This window comes from Sciurus vulgaris (assembly GCF_902686455.1).
Source record: "Sciurus vulgaris genome assembly, chromosome: 2".
Taxonomy (NCBI): Eukaryota; Metazoa; Chordata; class Mammalia; order Rodentia; family Sciuridae; genus Sciurus; species Sciurus vulgaris.
Genome location: NC_136462.1, coordinates 31,153,765 through 31,171,577, shown reverse-complemented (window position 1 = coordinate 31,171,577; position 17,813 = coordinate 31,153,765). Strand labels below are relative to the sequence as shown.

General features: G+C 44.3%; 1 protein-coding gene across 6 annotated transcripts in view; it reads right to left on the bottom strand.

Annotated features, from left to right (window-relative positions):
* The window catches only part of DPF3 (double PHD fingers 3), a 255,087-nt gene that overhangs the window by 194,395 nt on the left and 42,879 nt on the right, over positions 1-17,813 (bottom strand). Inside the window, exon 1 of one of the 6 annotated variants that reach the window (XM_079129848.1) lies at positions 2,065-2,179. The exons of 4 other annotated variants lie outside the window; for them this stretch is intronic. The gene's annotated coding sequence lies outside the window, so the exon portion shown is untranslated. Of the gene's footprint in view, positions 1-2,064; positions 2,180-17,813 lie in introns of those variants that run through there. One more of the 6 variants, XM_079129849.1, reaches the window with a different exon arrangement.

The following is a 17,813-nucleotide window of genomic DNA, read 5'->3' as shown; positions in this document are numbered from 1 at the left end:
AAAACTAAGAAAGTTTAATTCACAGTTTAGAGTAGAATAGTGGTCACTAGATGTTAAGAAGGATAACGGGAGAGAGGACAGACGGAGGTGAGCTCAAGTACCACCATAAAGTTAGGACAAATAGGACTGATGTTCTACAGCAATAGAGGGTGACTCTTACTACCATTTTACAAAGCTTTAAAAGAAAGGAGTACAGGGTCTCCCAATACAAGGAAATGATAAATGTTTAAGGAAGTAGACATATTAATTACCCCGATTTGAGCATTACCATCATATACACGAATCAAATTATCATATTATACCCCATAAACACATATACAATTATTACATGTCAACAAAAATATTTGTTGACAAAAAAAAAAAAAGAACTTTTAATACATACCTTCAAAGTCAGAATAACATAAGATTAAGGATAATCTTTCAAATTAAATCAGAATTCCTCAACCTCTGGACCACATCATTCCAGCGGGGTTGGAGTTGGACAATGGGTGACTGGCCTATGCACCATAGGAAGGTTAGCAGGATTCCTGGCCATTAGTCATTGTATTTCAGTAACACTTGCCATTTATAACACCAAAAAAAAAAAAAAAAAAAAAAAATGTCTCACGGCATTTCCAAATGTCCCTCAGGTAAAGTTGGCCCAGTTGAGGACCTCTGTATAAAATGAAATGATCTTTATTAGTAATCTACTTACACCATCCTTATATTTTGAAACAATGGAAATGATCATCAGGGGGTATCAGTCCAGAGAAGAGCTTTTGGAAGCAACAGACTGAGAGGTGAAGAGTGTGGAATTTGAAATCACACTTGATCCCAGCCTCTACCCCTTGTCTGACCTTGGATAAGTGACTCCTCAAAGTAACCCTTCCCTCTCCTGCACAGTGAGAATGACACAGCCATATCAGCCTGTTGAGAACATGAGATGGAATAGCCATAACACACTTAGCATGTGATGTTGGAGGAGGTTCAACAACTACTCATACCATTTCCACTTCTATAACATACAGCACAGTGTCCAGCACATATTAATGATGGCTACCCAAATTTAAGACTTTCTAGGTGTTAGGAGCTAGAACCTATTGTGATGGGTCTTCAATAAACAATTATTAAATGAATAAGTGAATCCCCAATCACCCTGCTCTCACCAGTTCCTTTCCTCAATTCTGACACACCAAAATCCTTTTCTCTTTTACCAACATGTTCTCAAATTATACTCATGGGAAATAAACCCATAAAATGAGTCTGGCCAGTCCAGGACCTCTGCCCTTCAGACTCTGAGTGGGACACTGTGGAAGGAAGCCTCCAGTTGACAGTATTGGTACCTGACTCCCTGCCTGGACTTTGACTAATCCTCATCCCATCTGTGAAAAGTGCAGGCTGGTTTTAAGTCCAGCCATGAAAGTCGCTCGTGCCCTCAGTATCTTCAGGTTGCTGCTCTCTGTCCTAGATATTTAACCTGGAGGTGGGCCAGGGACAGAAAAAGGAGGTGGCAAGATCCTTGAACAAAAGTAGCCATAAAAGGGTGTGGGGGAGAAGTCAGGCAAATGGCAAGTTAAACAAGCTGGTGACTCAAAGAACCGTGGCGGGGGAGGGGAATGTGGAGCGTCTCTGTGCTGTTGACTTGGCGGCTAGCAGGTCAGAGTTCCTGCTGCTTGTCTGTCCCCATCAAGCCCACCTCCCCGCCTCCATAGACAAAGTGCTGGTAGCTCTTAGAAGGTAAAAAAACGATCCTTGTTATAAACCAGATGCAGTCCTGGCCAAAGCCCAGCCAGCAATAAATTTCTGGGGTTCATCTCACAAGTACATTAAGTATCTTCTGACAATTTCCCAAAGGACTGGGTTTTTTCTGGTCATCTCAGGGCTACAGAACGTTCAGTATAAGGAGGGGCCTTAAAAAGCAGATGGCCCCTTAAAAAGCAGTGTATGGATGGGGAAACTGAGGCTTGGAAAGAGGAAGGAACTGACTCAGGATCATCACTTGTGCTCATTCAGGGCAGCACAGAACCAGGAGCTCAAGCCTTCAGTTTTGGCACTGAGTTTTGCCAGAGAGGATTGAAAACATACCAAGAAGAGGAAGATGTACTGTGAACTAAATCTCACCCTTCCTGAAAACAGAGATGATCACATTGGCAGCCTCAAAAGAGGAGGGGATGAACCAGTTCTCAGAAGGGCCATGGATCTAGTCCATCTCCATCCATCTGGAAACTGTAAGAGAATAAATCACCTTTCACAGGAGAATTCAGCAACTTCTTTCTCTGTCCCATCCATGTCACCTTTCTTCTCTAGACTATTTGATACAATGACCTAAATACAAGGAGAACCATAAAGACCATCTAGGGAGGGGCTGGGGTTGGGGCTCAGTGGTAGAGCACTTGCCTAGCAAGTGTGAGGCACTGGGTTCCATCCTCAGTTCCGCATAAAAATAAATAAATAAAAGGTATTGTATCTGTCTACGACTAAAAAAAAATTTTTTTTTAAAGACCATTTGGGGGCTGTGGGGTGCACAGGCACATACACACATGTAGGAGCTCACACAGAAGCACACGTGAATGAAGGATAAGGAACAAGATGAAACACATGGCAGAGTGCTAGTAAATGGTGAGTCTAAGCGAAGTGGACAGGGTGTCCATTATACTATTCTCACAACTCATCAGGAGGTCTGAAATTTTTCTAAGTAAAAATTTGAAGGAGAAAGAGAAAGCAGTAAGTAACAATATGAGGTAAATTAAATTCGTTAAAACATATAGAAAGGGCCAGGAATTGCTTCTTTAGTTCCATTCACTTTCTCTAAAGGACTAACACCCTTATAAAAAGTTATAAGATATCCCAGAGTTAAAGGTGTAGGATTTCAAATGACTATGTGATGCTGTTGTTCACAATAGTCAGTAGCTATGGCAACCCTGGGATCCAAATCTGATTTCAAATATTCTGTCCCATCAGCTCCCAAAATACACATATACTTGTCACACCATGTAGCCTGTTGTTGGTTCAGAAGGTAGCAAAGTAGCTACAGACTATGCATGGGGAAAATGTCAGAATATTTCCAAAAGAATCTATCACCTTTGCAATGCAATTGACTCATAAATACAATAAAAGGCAACTTAATTTCCATGCAGTTTGACGTTATTTCACATAAACAAATTATTGAAAGAAAATCCACATCCAATCTATATTTACCATGTTCTCTATTCACAGTAGTACTCAGTTTGGGTCATATTGGGTCCATACCTCAGCCCTGGAAATCTACTCTTGGCCACGTATATAAAATTTATACCAATGCATGGCATTTAAGACATGGCAGTTGATAGAACACAACCCAGTCAAGAAACCTCAAGGAACTCCTATGGCTGAAGTAGATGCCAAGGAAAGAATGATCAGAGAAATATAAGAGATTGGAATAGCTCAAATGTAGGAGGACCTGAATGCTCAACAAGAGTTGAAGTTTACCCTTTGGGCAACAGGGAGTCACTGAAGGGTTTTAAGATGGCAGCGATATCATTGGATCGCTTGGGCAGAGTATGAATGGATGCAAGTAACCCAACATTAGGAAGAGTCTAGTTAGAATGACAAGAACCTGCACTAAGGCAGTCAGCGGGTGGAGGCAAATTAGAAAAGGCTGATGAAAAAGAGCGAATGGACAGGATCTGGTGGGAAGAGGGCAGAGTGCCTGAGAGAGAGAAAGGAGTCCAGGTTGGCTTCCTTCAGCTAACTAAGTAGACGCTGATGCTCATCCAGATGGGAAATCCAGGAGGCAGCAAAGGCTTAGGAAAGGAGTGCTAAGTTTTAAACACGTCAAGGTTCCGATTGGGTATGTAAATATGAAGCTTCAGAGAGAAGTCCAGTTGGATAGGAGTAATCAACAGACATCTGCTGACGGCTGCCATGAATGCTGATGAGGTTAGCTGGGGACAAACTGAGAATAAAACCAGAATTGAGTCAAGGACAGAAACTGGGTGCGGGGGGCGGAATTTAAGGGTAGTCAAGGAAGAGGAGGGCCCCCCCCCTTCAAGAACATCAAGGAGCATCCTAAAAGGCAAAGACTTAAGCCTAGTTTTGGGGGTTTTTTTTGTTGTTGTTTTCTTTTTTTGGGGGGGTTGGGCAGGGCGGGTGGGTACTGGGGACTGAACTCAGGGACACTTGACCACTGAGCCCCACCCAGCCCTATTTTGTATTTTCTTCAGAGACAGGGTCTCAGTGAGTTGCTCAGCGACTCACTTTTGCTGAGGCTGGCTTTGAACTAGTGATCCTCCTGCCTCAGCCTCCTAAGCCGCTTGGATTACAGCCATGCACCACAGCACCTGGCCTTAAGCCTATTTTTAAGTGATCCACTAGACACCTTCATTTTCACAAGTTCATCAAGCTACGTTGGAATGGGGAAAGGAACAAAGATGTGTTAACAAATAACCCAATTGAAAAAAAAAAATGGGTGAAGTATTTAAATAGACATTTCTCTAAAGAAGACATTCAAATGGCCAATAGACCCATGAAAACATATTCTGCATTATTACTCATTAGGGAAATGCAAATCAAAGCCACAATGATATACCACTTCAAAAAGACAGAGAATCACAAGTGTAGGCAAGGGTGCAGAGAAATTTTACCTTCATGTACATTTTTAAATGGTGCAGTCACTGTGGAAAATAATTTGGAAGTTTCTCCAAAATTAAAACATAGAGTTAGCATATGACTCAGCAATTCTACACCTAGAAAACATGTCTTCACCAAGATGAATACATGAATGTTCTTGTTATCATTGTCCCTAATAGTCCACAAGTAGAAATAACCCAAATCTCCACCAATGAATGAGTGGATAAATAAAATGTAAATGTGTTCACCCAATGGAATATTATTCAGCCATAAGCAGGAGTATTGGCACATCCTCCAACATGGCTACAACATGGCTGAACACTGAAAACATCATGTCAAGTTAAAGAAACCAGTCACAAAAGGCCACATTTATATGAAATATCCAGAATAGGGAAAAAACCCTTAGATCCAGGAAGTGAACTTGTAGTTGCTAGGGGTTGAGGGGCCAGGGAATGAGGAGTGTCTGTTTAATGAGTATGGGATTTTGGGGGGGAGGTGAGGTGGGGGTGATGGAAATGTCCAGGAATGAGATGGCAGTGATGGTTGTATACTATCATAAACAGACTAAAACTCACCAACTTTTATACTTTAAAACCATTTCAGTGGTGTATCTCATGTCGTGTAAAAATTATCTCTACAAAAAAAATTAAAGCCAGCTTGAGTGGCATGTGCCGATAGTCCCTGCTACTAGGAGGCTGAAGCAGGAGGATCCCTTGAGCCCAGAGATTTTGAGACCAGCCTGGACAATGGAGCGAAGTGCCACCTCTAAAATAAATAAAAAATAGATTCCCTTGACAAAGTTAACCATAGCCAAGAGGAGCTGGGGAACCATTTCTCCAACTGGCAAGAGGAGCTCCATGCAGGGACTACAGAAGCCGAAGGATGCTCCTCAGGAGACCCTGAAACGTCTTCACATGCCTCAGTGGGGGTCTGGGCCAGGAGGCTCTGCCCAAGGGTAGCATCTGGATCGTCAGTCCCATGACCACTCCTCACTCTTGGTCAGGCCACCTGGCCCACTCCTAAGAAAGCAAACTACCAGGGTGGCAGGGAGACAGCCGAGCAACTCTGGTTAAACCTATCAAGAGATGGCAACCAGGCCTGCCTCAAGCACAGTCACCCATATGGAGAGGAAAGAGAAATGATTTCTGGGCCCAGAGCACCAGAAGCCCCAGAACACCAACCCCACGGTTCATGCCCCTCATTCAACACCTAAACCCTTGCACTGTGTTCGAGACACACCTGGCAAGACCAATTCCCAGCTGACCCCGGTTGGCATTCTCCCCGCGGCTTCTGTACATCCACCCGGTGCCTCCGGAAGTTGTCCAGAAACTTTAGTCTCCTTTGGTTAGAGATAAGAAAGCCTTGGAAATTAGCCCAACTTACATGGTTCACACCCAGCTGGACACTGTCTGCAGCAGAACTCCAGGCCCAAAGAAGGCAGGGGGGCACAGGAGGCCAACATTGATCAGAGAGGGTCGGAGTCCCCAGGGGAGAAGGAACCGAGATGGAGCTCAGGAGTTCTGCAGAACCTCCAGAAAACCATCTCCTGTCTCCTTCGACCCTTTTGCTCCCTCTCTCATGCCACGCTCCCAGGGCCATCCTGGATACTAAGTGACAGGATACAAATGCTTCCAGGTGGCACTCCACTCTGGGGGAGATTGTCAGAGAGAGATCCTGAGCCCCAGGGCTGCTCTGGCCTATGGTGCGCCACCATTCTCTCCAAAGGGAAAAGGAGAGTGGTCTCCCTTGGGGTTCTGACCACCTTGTGGGAAGATTCTGGTTACCCCTGGTTACCCCTGTTTCCATATCTATTGTGATGTCACTCCTTCTATCATTCCATCTGAGTGGACTTATTTCTTTTCTTTGAAGGATGCTCTCCTATGCATACCTGGGAGTCCACTGGGAGCCCCAGACCTTGTCATCCCTGGATCTGGGTAAACTACACTGTCGTGGACCTCAGAAGACTCAGTAGTCCTCATGGGAACAACTCCCAGGATATCTAGGAAAGCTCTCTCCCAAGCTGGTCAACTTACTAGACTGAAGAAGAACCAACAAAACCCATTTCGCCATCCCCAGTCATAATGCAAACAGGAGAGGCGTGTGTGGTAGGACCTATCAGCTCTACTCACCTGGTCAGAGGAAATTGCTTTTTAAGAAAAGTAAATGCCAAGAGGAAATGAATGGCGGGGGAGGGATGTTGTACAGACCCCATACTTTATCATGCATAGAGAAATGCAAAGGAAGAAAGGAAAGTAATAGCTAATGACTACTTTTCATGCCATAGAGCTCTAGGAGGTTCCATGCCAGTGAAAGCCTCTCCCTGGGGTCCTCCAACACACTGGACACTGTGCCAGGTGCTAGGGACCTAGTGCCAGCCTTTAAGAACCTAATCATAAGATCCCTGCTCCTGTGTAGATCATGACATCTACACAGGCTCATTAAAAAGAACTTCACCCCTCCAGGAAGGTAAACGGAGGCTCTGGAAAACCAGGCAGCGTGTCTCTGGTCAGGAAGCTCAGTCTACGATCTGAAGGCAGAGAGCAACAGTGCTGGATATTGCCACAAATCCTCAAGTGGGGACCTCAGCCTGCTGCCCAAGTCGACCTCATTCTGCCCCGCTCCCCAGGATCTGTGGAGATGCCTACAGGAAGGCAGCCGGCAGTGGCTCCAATGCCAGCTGGGGCAACCCCACCAGGGGAATGGCAGGGGGAGCCAGGGAAGGCCAGCCCCACAGCCAGCTGACCTCTGCAGTCAACTGAACCCTTATGAAAGAGGCACGCTCCTGGAAGTCATCAATGCCATTGTTAAAACACAGAGTCCTATAGAAGAGTGGTCCAGCCACACTGGAAACATCCAGATTCATTAAATAAAAAGGGTGATTACTCTTGGTGATAGCAGCACTGTTGTTTTCAGCCAAAATCTTGCACAGAGAACTGGCCTTGACTTTCTGGTATATAGCAAGTCTATATCTATATATCTTTTAGTAGCAAGAAGGAAAAAGTCATATTTCCATTTTATGATGAGGAAACCAAGGTAAAGAAAAGGGAAGGAGTCATCCCAAGTGACATCAATTTGCAGAACTGTGATTTTTATATTAATTACTCACTTTGGGATACTTTGGGTGACAGCAAAGGCTCTCAATGATTTGTGTGGATGTCACACTACCAGGTCCCCAAATAAGCCACTATCATTAGTTGTTCTATGGTTAGTGGGACCAGGAGTGTTGCAAGCAGAGGTGGAACCCCAAGAAAGAGAACCCCAAGAAAGCCCAGGAACTTATGCCCCAAGTGGCCAGTGAGACAGCTCTGGGGCCAGATGTCAGAGTCAGTAAAACTGTCCTCCTTTTTAACAGGCCATCTGCCTGTCACCTGTCCTGAGGCAGGACCACAAGATGCCCTACTTTGCTGTGCAGCTCTGGTCCCCTGGGCACCGAGGACTGAATAGCCTTCTCTCTCCTCACGCAGGTCAGAAGCTTTGCTATCCAAAACCCAAAACAAGGCCTGCAAGTAGATACAGGAAACAGTCCCTGGCTGGTGGCTCAGTTAGTTTTAATAACAAAACTCACACCTGTGAGCACCCTGCGGAAGTCTCAGCTTGGACTCAAGCAGGCCAGCACCACTCCCTTAAGAGGCCAGCTCTCAGCAATGACCAGACAATCATGGCAGAACCAATGGACAGAAGCTTTGCAATCAAACACACCTAGGCTTGACTCTCAGCCCTACTCACTCACTGTGTGGCCTTAAATTACCTGCACCTGTTTTTCCTCATCCATAAAATGGAGATTAAAATATCTAACTCTGAGAAATTACGACAATGCCAGCACTAGCCTGCACTTCAGAGGTGGTAGCTGTGGTTATTGGTTTACTGTGCTCGGCCACCTGCTTCTGACCAATGTCCTCTGCTGGCAACATAACTAACCGGGAGAGAAAAGCCTTCAGCTGCACACGGAGCACTTGCCCTCACCAAGTTATCTGACCCATAAGGGGCTCAGAGTCTTATTCTTATTAAAGTTGCACTTTTGTTTCTTTGACTGTTTAAAATTTATACACATATTTTATGCATGCTTTTATGCATATTCACATATGTGCAACTCTAATTTATTCAAGTGGTATTAGATCACATATGCTATTTTCCTATACCCCACCCTCCCACATCAGCTTCCCCAGGTAGTTCATTGCTATAGTTTGAATCTTCAGTGTTCCCCAAAGGCCCATGTATTAAAGGCTTGGTCCCCTGCCCTTGGTGCTACTGAGAAGTGGTGAAAATTTTAAGAGCAGATCCTGGTGGGAGGAAGATAGGTCACCAGAAGTGTGCCCTTGAGACCCCAGTCCTTTCTCTTCGTCTTCCTCTTTTCATACCCAGACACCATGAGATGAACGAGCCTTGTCTACTAAGTGCTCCCACCATGAGGCACACAGCAGCCACAGGCCCAAAGCAACAAGGCCCATCAGTCATGGGCTGAAGCCTCCAAAGCTGTGAGCAAAAATAAATCTTTCCTCTTTATCAGTTGATTTATCTCAGATATTCGTTACAGTCTTGGAAATCTGACTAACACATGTGAACATCTTAACTCATACCTTTCAACACTTTTCTCCATATCGATACAATTTTACACAAAATCACATGAATAGTGGGGTTTTCTGGGGTTGGCTATTATTTAACAAAAATGGAATTATATATTATACATGATCTTCTCCATCTTTTTTTAAATTTTATAATTATTTGCCAAAATCCTTTCAATGTTTATATTATGGGTCGTGGTAATAAGGTATGGTGGCTATTGAGCCATTCCCCTACAGATTTACTCAGTTTCAATTTTTGGCCACTACAAACAAAAAAGCAATAAATTCCTCCACAATAGGTCCTTACCAAAGACCATTTTCTAGCCAGACAAAAAGCCAAGGACTAGGATACAAATATCACCCATCAAAAAGGACCTCATGTTAAACTAATATAGCCCAAAGTCCTTAAAATGTTCCTCAGAAACAAAACCCTCTGCTCCTCAAGGTACAAACCCCCAGGCAGGGTCTAGCTTCCAAATTCTCGCAGGATCTCCCTGGGTCAAGTCAACCAGGTCCTCATTTCCCATCTGTAAAATAAAATAATAACTGCGCCAGGCTGCAGAAGTTAAGAGTGCTTTGGCAAGAGGTTTTTACAAGGGAGCAGCATTTGAAATAATAGTTTTGCTGGTTTTCTGTAGGATGTTTTATTTCAAGCTTTTTGTTTGGAGGTCAAAGAAGAGAGGCAGGCCAAAACTATTAGATTCGATTAAATTCCCTCTGAGACTTAGGGGTCCCTATTTACAAGGTACCTGGACTGGTTGGGAAGGCCCTTCATCTCTCTCTGCATTTCTGAAGCACCTTGCTTTGTGGTCATTTATGAGGGAAAGTTAGGACCTAGACAGAGGAACTTTTGACCCTCTATTTACCCAACATCATCTAATTTCAAAGAGGGGCAACTATAATTGAAGTTATGAGCAGAACGATCCAATCATTGAATCTTAGAAAATCAGCAATCTCACGGGTGTTTGATTTTTCACTCAAAAGTTCCCTAATCTGTAAATTTCATTTGCAAAAGTTGTGTGTAGGAAGGGCAGAAGGATTTCTTCTGCAGGCAGTGTGGCAACTGTATTTTTTATTCTTGGAGTGGAGTGGGGAAAGCAGGGTGAGGGAGAGGAATCTGAAAATTTCCATTTCGAGAATAGTTCTAGAAATCTTTCAAGAGCCTCCCCAAAAAGAAGCAGTTTCAGCAATTTGAATGAATGTATCTGTTTACCATATAGCTCACAGGCATGAAAGGAAAGTTTGAGAAAAGGAAACACCAATACAATCAGTGCTGGTGTTCTTTAAAACTTCAAATCAGATCTAGATATAGAATAATTTTCTTCATCAAAATCAAGATGATGATAGGCACCCCAACTTTAGAAAAATATTTGGCAACATCTATAGAACAAAAGCGTACCACATGACCCAGCAATTCCACCATGACTATACATACTTAAGGTCTCCAAAAGACATACACCAGCACATCCACAGCAGCAACACTCACAGACATCCCAAATCAAAAACTACTGCCTGTCCATCAAAAGTAAAATGGGCAAACAAATCATGGTAAAACACAATGTACAGAATACTATAGAATATAGTAGAATATAGAATAGTAACAGAATATTATACAATAACAAGAATGGGAAAGCTAATACAACCAAAACTTGGGAGAGCCTCAAAAATTCAATGTTGAAGAGGAAATCCAGACATTAACATAGACATACTAGAAGGTTCCTCTCAATGGGGTAGAAGCAGGAGAGCTGCCCTTGGTGTGACTGGAGATTGGGCAGAGGGTGTTGGAGCAACAGGAAGGGGCACAGCTGGGCTTCTGTAGTCTGTAACCTGGGTGTTGGTGACACAAACATGTTCAACTTGTGAAAATGTACTGGCTGAACATATGTGTACTTTTCTGTATGGATTTCAACTTCTTAAGTTTAAAAGCCAATAAAAAATAAATAAACACAATTGGGAATGAAGTCATAAAGCAGATAAGGCTCTTGGGGCCAGGTTTTGTCTGGTGTATGTCATTCCAGGGAGCTCTCCCCTGTCACCCAGAGATTTGTGCAGCATGGAGGGAGAACATTCTGTGAGAAGAGATGAAAAAGAACAGAGAAACTGACGCTTTCTTTGGAAAAGAGCAATTTCCGAAATCTAGATGTGCAGCCTCCATGCGGGGTAATTAATCCCTCCCGCTGTCCATTACAACTAGACACAGGTTCACTGCAGAAACATCTGGGATTATTGTTTTGGGTTTTTGGGGAGGTTGTTGGTTTTGGGGGGGTTTTGGGGGGAGTTTTTTTGCTTTTTTTTTTTTTTTTTTTTTTTCTTTTGTTTCCCTTTTTAAAAATGAAGAGGGGAAAGGCCTAATTATTTTATATGGAAATCAAATCTATTTTCACCAAGAAAGACTGGAGAAGAGATCTGTTCATTGGTAACAAAATGGAAGGTGGAAATGGAAAAAAAAAAATCACTATTGGGCTCTAGCACCTCAGATAAATTTGGATTTCCATTTGGTTTATCAATAATTTAATAATAATTAATGCTTATGTAGGGTTTGCATTTCTCAGAGAAATTTCTCTAAGAGCCCACATATATTAACTCATTCAATCCCCATCTATGAAGGATATAATCCTCACTATATAATAGGACTGAGGCCCAGATAGAGTAAGCAACTTGCCCAAAGTCACACAGCTAATAAGTGACAGAACTAGGCAGTCTGATTTCGAAGTCTGAACTCTTAAACCATTATACCATATTGCTTCCTAATAAATAGGTATCAAGTCCCTACTATGTGCTGGATACTATGTTAGACAAGAAAGGTACAGAGAATTATAAAACACTGATCTGTGGATTATAGGGTTATAGTCCATGTAGTGATGAGGATCACACAGGCATCCAGGCGTATAATTTCAGAATGAAAAGTTAGAAAACGGTCTCTAACTACCTAGACGTGAAATTTTCAGTGACTAAAAGACAGTGCCATTTTCTCACTCATGCTCTTCTCTAGAGTGTAAGTTGTACTCCAAGCATCCTTGACACCCTGCCCAGCCTGGGTCATAAGACTCAGTAGAGGTCCCTTCATTGTGACTGGAGGGAAATAACACCCTATAAATATGTGCACTTATCTTCCCTGAATTGCCCTCTTGTGTAAAATCTGCTTGCCACAGATTCAGCAAGCTTGAATCCAGGTTCCCTTTCAGGGTGAGAGAGGCCCAGGTGTCCAGGTTATTTTTTAAATGAAGTAATACAGAGCAGAATTATAACATTTACAGCACGTGAGAGATGTGCACATTTAACAACTTTGCACTTTTTACACGTGCGCGCGCGCACACACACACAAACTCAAAAACAGTGAAAAACAATTACAATCTCCAAAGAATTACAGGATCTATTTTTGTTTCATATGGACTCAGAATGCCCCAGAGCTGGCGTGGGTTAGGCACCAACTATACATTTGACATTTTGCAGTGGGCAATTTGGTGAATACCAATAAAACCTGATGCAAAGATAATGTCAATTTTTCATTTACAGTTGGGTATGGTGGTTCACACCTGTAATCCCAGTCACTTGGGTGGCTGAGGCAGGAGGATCACAAGTTTAAGGTCAATGTGGGCAACTTAGTGAGGCCCAGCCTCAAAATAAAAAATAAAAAGGACTGGGGATATGACTCAGTGGTACAGTGCCCCTGGGTTCAATCCCCAGTACCAAAAAGAAGGAAAAAAGAGTCTCATTTGATGGCCTTCATGGATGCAAAGCCCAGGTCTCATCAGCCCCCACGGCCACCCAACCCCATGAGAAGATTGAGCCCAGGGGTGAGGAAGGGGTGATAAAGGCCCAGGAGGAAACCATGATAGAGAAGAAATGAGGCACACAAGCTGGAAATGTGGTGACAACCCTGGACCATAGCCACCAACAGACCCAGGCTGGCCAGTGTAGATCTCTGTGACACCTAGAGGTCAAGAGTCAGGCAGGAGGGCTGCGGAGATAGCTCAGCTTGGTAGAGTGCTTGCTTCGCAAGCATAAGGCCCTGAGTTCAATCCCCAGTATCGAAAAAAAAAAATGAGTTAGGCAGGAACAAAAGTGGCTGCCTCCTTGCCCATGAGCTCAACCCACCCAGGCCCTCAGATGCTGTGCCCATGCCTGGTGGATCTCGGCTGGCCTCTGCGCAGGCGTGGGGTGGAGGGTCTCAAACACAAACAAGTCTTCCCACACATGCTACCTTCTTTCATGTCCATCCCATTTCCTGGAAGTCAATTAGATGGTGGGTGGTTTTAGGGGGTCCGAAATGGCAACACGGCCCCCAGTGCTATTTGCCCGAGTAGCATGAAGTCTGATTCTAAGTCTTGGGGGGAAGGGTATTAAAACTCCTTGGACCCTAGAAAATGAGATGGTGCAGAGAGCTGTGGAAACCATTTCCAACATGTATTTCTTTTTCTACTAAAACCTACTCACTGTGTTAGCTCCCAGGAAAGTTCTTGTTCTGAAGCAAGGAAGGTTCTCTGTCCACATGACACCAGCAGAAGATGGAAAATGCGATACTTTCTGCATATCATAGGACATCTGGCTCCCTGTAAGAGGACACCCCAACTCCTCCCAGCACGGCACCCCGTGTGGGCAGCCTTTGCAAGGTTCTCCCCTTGCTGCAGGGACCCTAGAAAGGCCACCGGGGCTTTCCCCAAGAGTGAAGTTCTCCCAAGCCCCCCATGAGGCCTTGCTGCCCACCATTCCTTATATTTAGCTAAATGGCGGCATTTTTAAATGATTTCTAGATCCCTTTATCTGGGGACACACCCAAGAAAAGAGACTCTGACTCTTGCCACAGAAGTCTGTACCCCATCAACTAAATTCATTTGCTCTGACTGGAACTATAGAAAGCTGAGCAGGACCTTAAAACATGCTCTCTAAATTCTTTACCCAGTTCCAATCTAGGCAAACACGAATGGATTGTTTTATTTTGTTTTTGTTTTTGTTTTGTTTTGTTTCGTTTCGTTTTCAGGCCAACAGCCCCTACAGATGGCCTGGTTTATCTTTATTAAGATTTCCCAATGATAAGAGGATCCAAGGGTCCAGCACCCGCTGCTGCATCCATGGAGACAAGGGCTGTGGGAAACTGAAAACTGAAGAAGGTAGTGAACCCCCGAGAGATTCCCCAGATCTGTTTGAGTCAGTTCACTTTCTTGAACACATCCTGCCCTCTCTCCTGAACAGTAACAGCTTACATTTCACGACCATTTACTCTGGGCCAGACCCGTGTCCTCACACCAAACCTGTGGGGAAGGTCCCAGACATAAATGTCAGAACTGGGATTTGAACACACAGGTTAGATTCCAAAGCCCAAGCTTTTATGAGGGTCACAACAAACTTCCCTGCTTAAGGGCTCAGCTGGTGTTCTTGAGAGGAATCTTACCTAGCTGTACCAATTTGCTTCTCTGTCTTCAAAAGCATAATCTGCTCACTGTGCCTCTGTATTCAAACTTCTGATTCTGTTCATAACCCCTATCCCCAGTTTCAAATGCATGGGTATCTCCTCCAGACTACATTTCCCAGCATCCCTTGTGGCTAGGTGTGGTCTAAATTAACCAATAGGATATGAGTAGTACTCCTTAATAAGCTTCTTGCCTTGGACATCCTCCCTCCTACCTCCTACATCCTGAAACACAGACCTAGAGGTGCAAATAGAAAAAAAAAAAAAAAAATCTGTTTGCCAATCTGGTGCACTAGACCTATGACTTAACTTGAGAGATAAATAAACCCCTGTCTTATTTAGCTGTTCTCTCTGGGGATCTATGTTAACAGCAGCTTAACCTACATGCTTGATTCAACACTTTACTGTGCTCAACAACATCCCCAAAACCCTGTCTCAGGGCTTGGAACATAGTAGTTGCCCAGTAAATATTTGTTAGCTGAATGAAAAATGTGGTTATGTAATACAGGTGGAGCCAGGGCCAAACAAACTTACCCAAACTCTGTAGATGACCCTTATTCAGGTGAATACAATGTCTCCTGCTCCTAGCAAACAGAAGCTGAAGCCAGAAAGTTTTAGGAAAGTGTTTGCCATTGGGGGAAGGGACTTCTACTGCATCTGCTGTCAGCTCTCAGCTGAGACAATGGATTTTGTGTTTAATCACGCATTAGCTGAGGCTACCACTTGTCTCACAGTGAGCTCAGTTTGAGCACTTTCTATGCGCCAGGTTCTGAACTAAGCACTTCCCATAAGGATAGCATTCGTTCTCACTTAATCCTCACCATAACCCTACAAGTAGATAGGCATTATTATAATCCCCCAATGAGCCAATCAGGCCCCCTACAAAGGTAAGTAGCTTGGTCCAGCCACAGGGTTAGTAAATGACAAAGGTTAAAATTCACTCTAAAGCTGTCTAAGCCCAAACTTTTCCTCTTCTTAACCACTACGCTGCTCTGCTTCTCTCCATGTAAGACAGGCTTATATCCTAACTAGGATAGCACCTTTGGAGGGCTAGGACCAAGTTTTGCACTTATCCCAGTGACAACACATGCACAGGGCTTCTACTGGTGACTGTGGTGCTTTTCCTGGTGACAGTTGGTGGCGGGTGCGCACATCCAACAGGCTCATGAGGGCACAGGGCAAACGCCTCGGCCTCAGGGTCAGCTTGCTCTTGCCCTCTCCTGTTCCCTGGACTGTCCCTGCTCCCTCCCTGACCTCTGCACCGACCTGCCCACGCAGCTGCCGCCCACTGCCTGCACACTTTCCCCTCCCTGGACTCGCCTACCTGCCTCCATGCACAGTACCTGCAACTCCCCTGACTGAAGCCAACGGGATCCAGACCGGTCGATCTAGCCTGGCAAGGATGTGGTCCGAGTTTCCCACTTCACCCCAACTTAGTCCTCAGAGCCATCCTTCAGTCACAACAGCTCCTTGGTCCTCATGCCCAGGGCTCAGCAAAGCAGGGGCAGTTTCCAGGTAGGGAAGCTTTATCCAAAGGTTACAAACCTACGTCTAGATCATATATAGTCCCAGGATTTGCTTTTTTGGGTTTATACTGTGTTTTTGAAAACAATTAGTTGCACTGAAAGTTGTCAGAGTTCATCTATAAATTTTAATTGCAAACCTCTGTTGAAAATTTAGGAGTCCTGCAGACACTGAGCTCCCCTGCCCATATGAAAAATGGGAGATGAATTTGGACATCTCCCTGGGCTCACAGGAACTGCCCAGGGTGCCACAGCCCCCTCCACTCCCTCTGCCTCTCCCATCCAGATCTGCTTTTCTTTGTGAACATGGCTTGCCTGACCCTCGGGAGATTTGGGTTTGCAACACCTGCTGGAGTGTCTCCATTTAGCTGATAAGCAAACTGAGAGAGGAAGAAGACAAATTAGTCCTGGGATCTCAGAGTTAAGTTCATGAGCAAGTCCAAGCTGGCTATTCTTAGATAATATTTATCAAGCTCCTGGATGTCACAGACCCCGTGTGGGGCATCACAGAGGCTGAAATACAGGTCCCTCCAATCAGTCTCTCTGCAGTTACACGCTCATCCATGACACTGCTCCAAACTACGGGCATGCCAGAGGCCCTTCATTTTTTAAACACACGGGTCACAAACCTTTTATTGCACACCATGATAATCTGATTCTCCTCACCTCACCCCGAGATTAACTCTTCTCAAATCTGTTGTTCAGATTACATACCCTCAACCTGCTGAGGTGTGACCTTTCTATAAGGTTAATCCCCTCTGGGCCTGGATCCGGTACTTGTCCGCTCACTCATGCATACACTCCTGCATGTGCTTCTAAATCAACACTCTTTCTTCTCATTACCTTCCCAAACAGGTGAGAAGTCAATATTTGTCCAAGTTGGTGAACCAGAAAGTGGCGATCCCACCACCCTATATAAACAAGCAGTAGCAGCTGATGGTCGCTTTGGTCGAATGAAGATTCGGGGTTGCCAAATCTTTTGGTTTTTCAAGAAGCCAGGAATATAATTTAGAAGAGAGGAACAATGGTCTCTATTAATAAGACCTGTGCCGGGAAACAAGCCCCCTAAGTGCTTGAGAGACTTTATGAGGATCAGATGCCAGAGGGCGATACAAATGTCAGGAAGTGAAGGCTGCCCCGTTGCAAAGATCAACCTGGGTCCTCCATCCCGCCTCACGTCCTGACGCCCAGCCAAGGCCCCGGAGGAGAGCTCCCCTGTGCTTTTTGGGCTTGGCCCTCCAGCCTAGTGCTCCACAATAACAAGGCAAAATGTCTCTGACCGATTTTTTTTTTTTTATTCTATTTGGTTTGTCCTCAAAACAGACCTTTCTCTCTCTTATCCATCTTCTCCTTAGAACCCTCAGGTTCTTAACTCACACTGCATTATCTGGATCTTTCCAATAAGTAGGTTGCCAATTCCATTTCTTAATGCTAACAAAGAATTTGTTGAGAGGAAAGTGCTTATCTTGAAGCAGGTATCATCCTTCTCCTCCCCAAACCACACAAAATTAACATATAAATGGCCTACTAAAGGGACTTCTTTGAGAGATGGCAGATCATAACTACTCTTGCCCCTAAACTTACAAAGCTTTTAGAAAGGAGAGAACAATTTTCCAAATGAGAAAATGTCACAGATGGCCAACAAACTAACTTCCCAGGGGGAATGATCATTTTGATGCAAATATTCCTTTTCCCAGTTTAAAAAAAAAAAGTGTACAAGGTACAAAATGT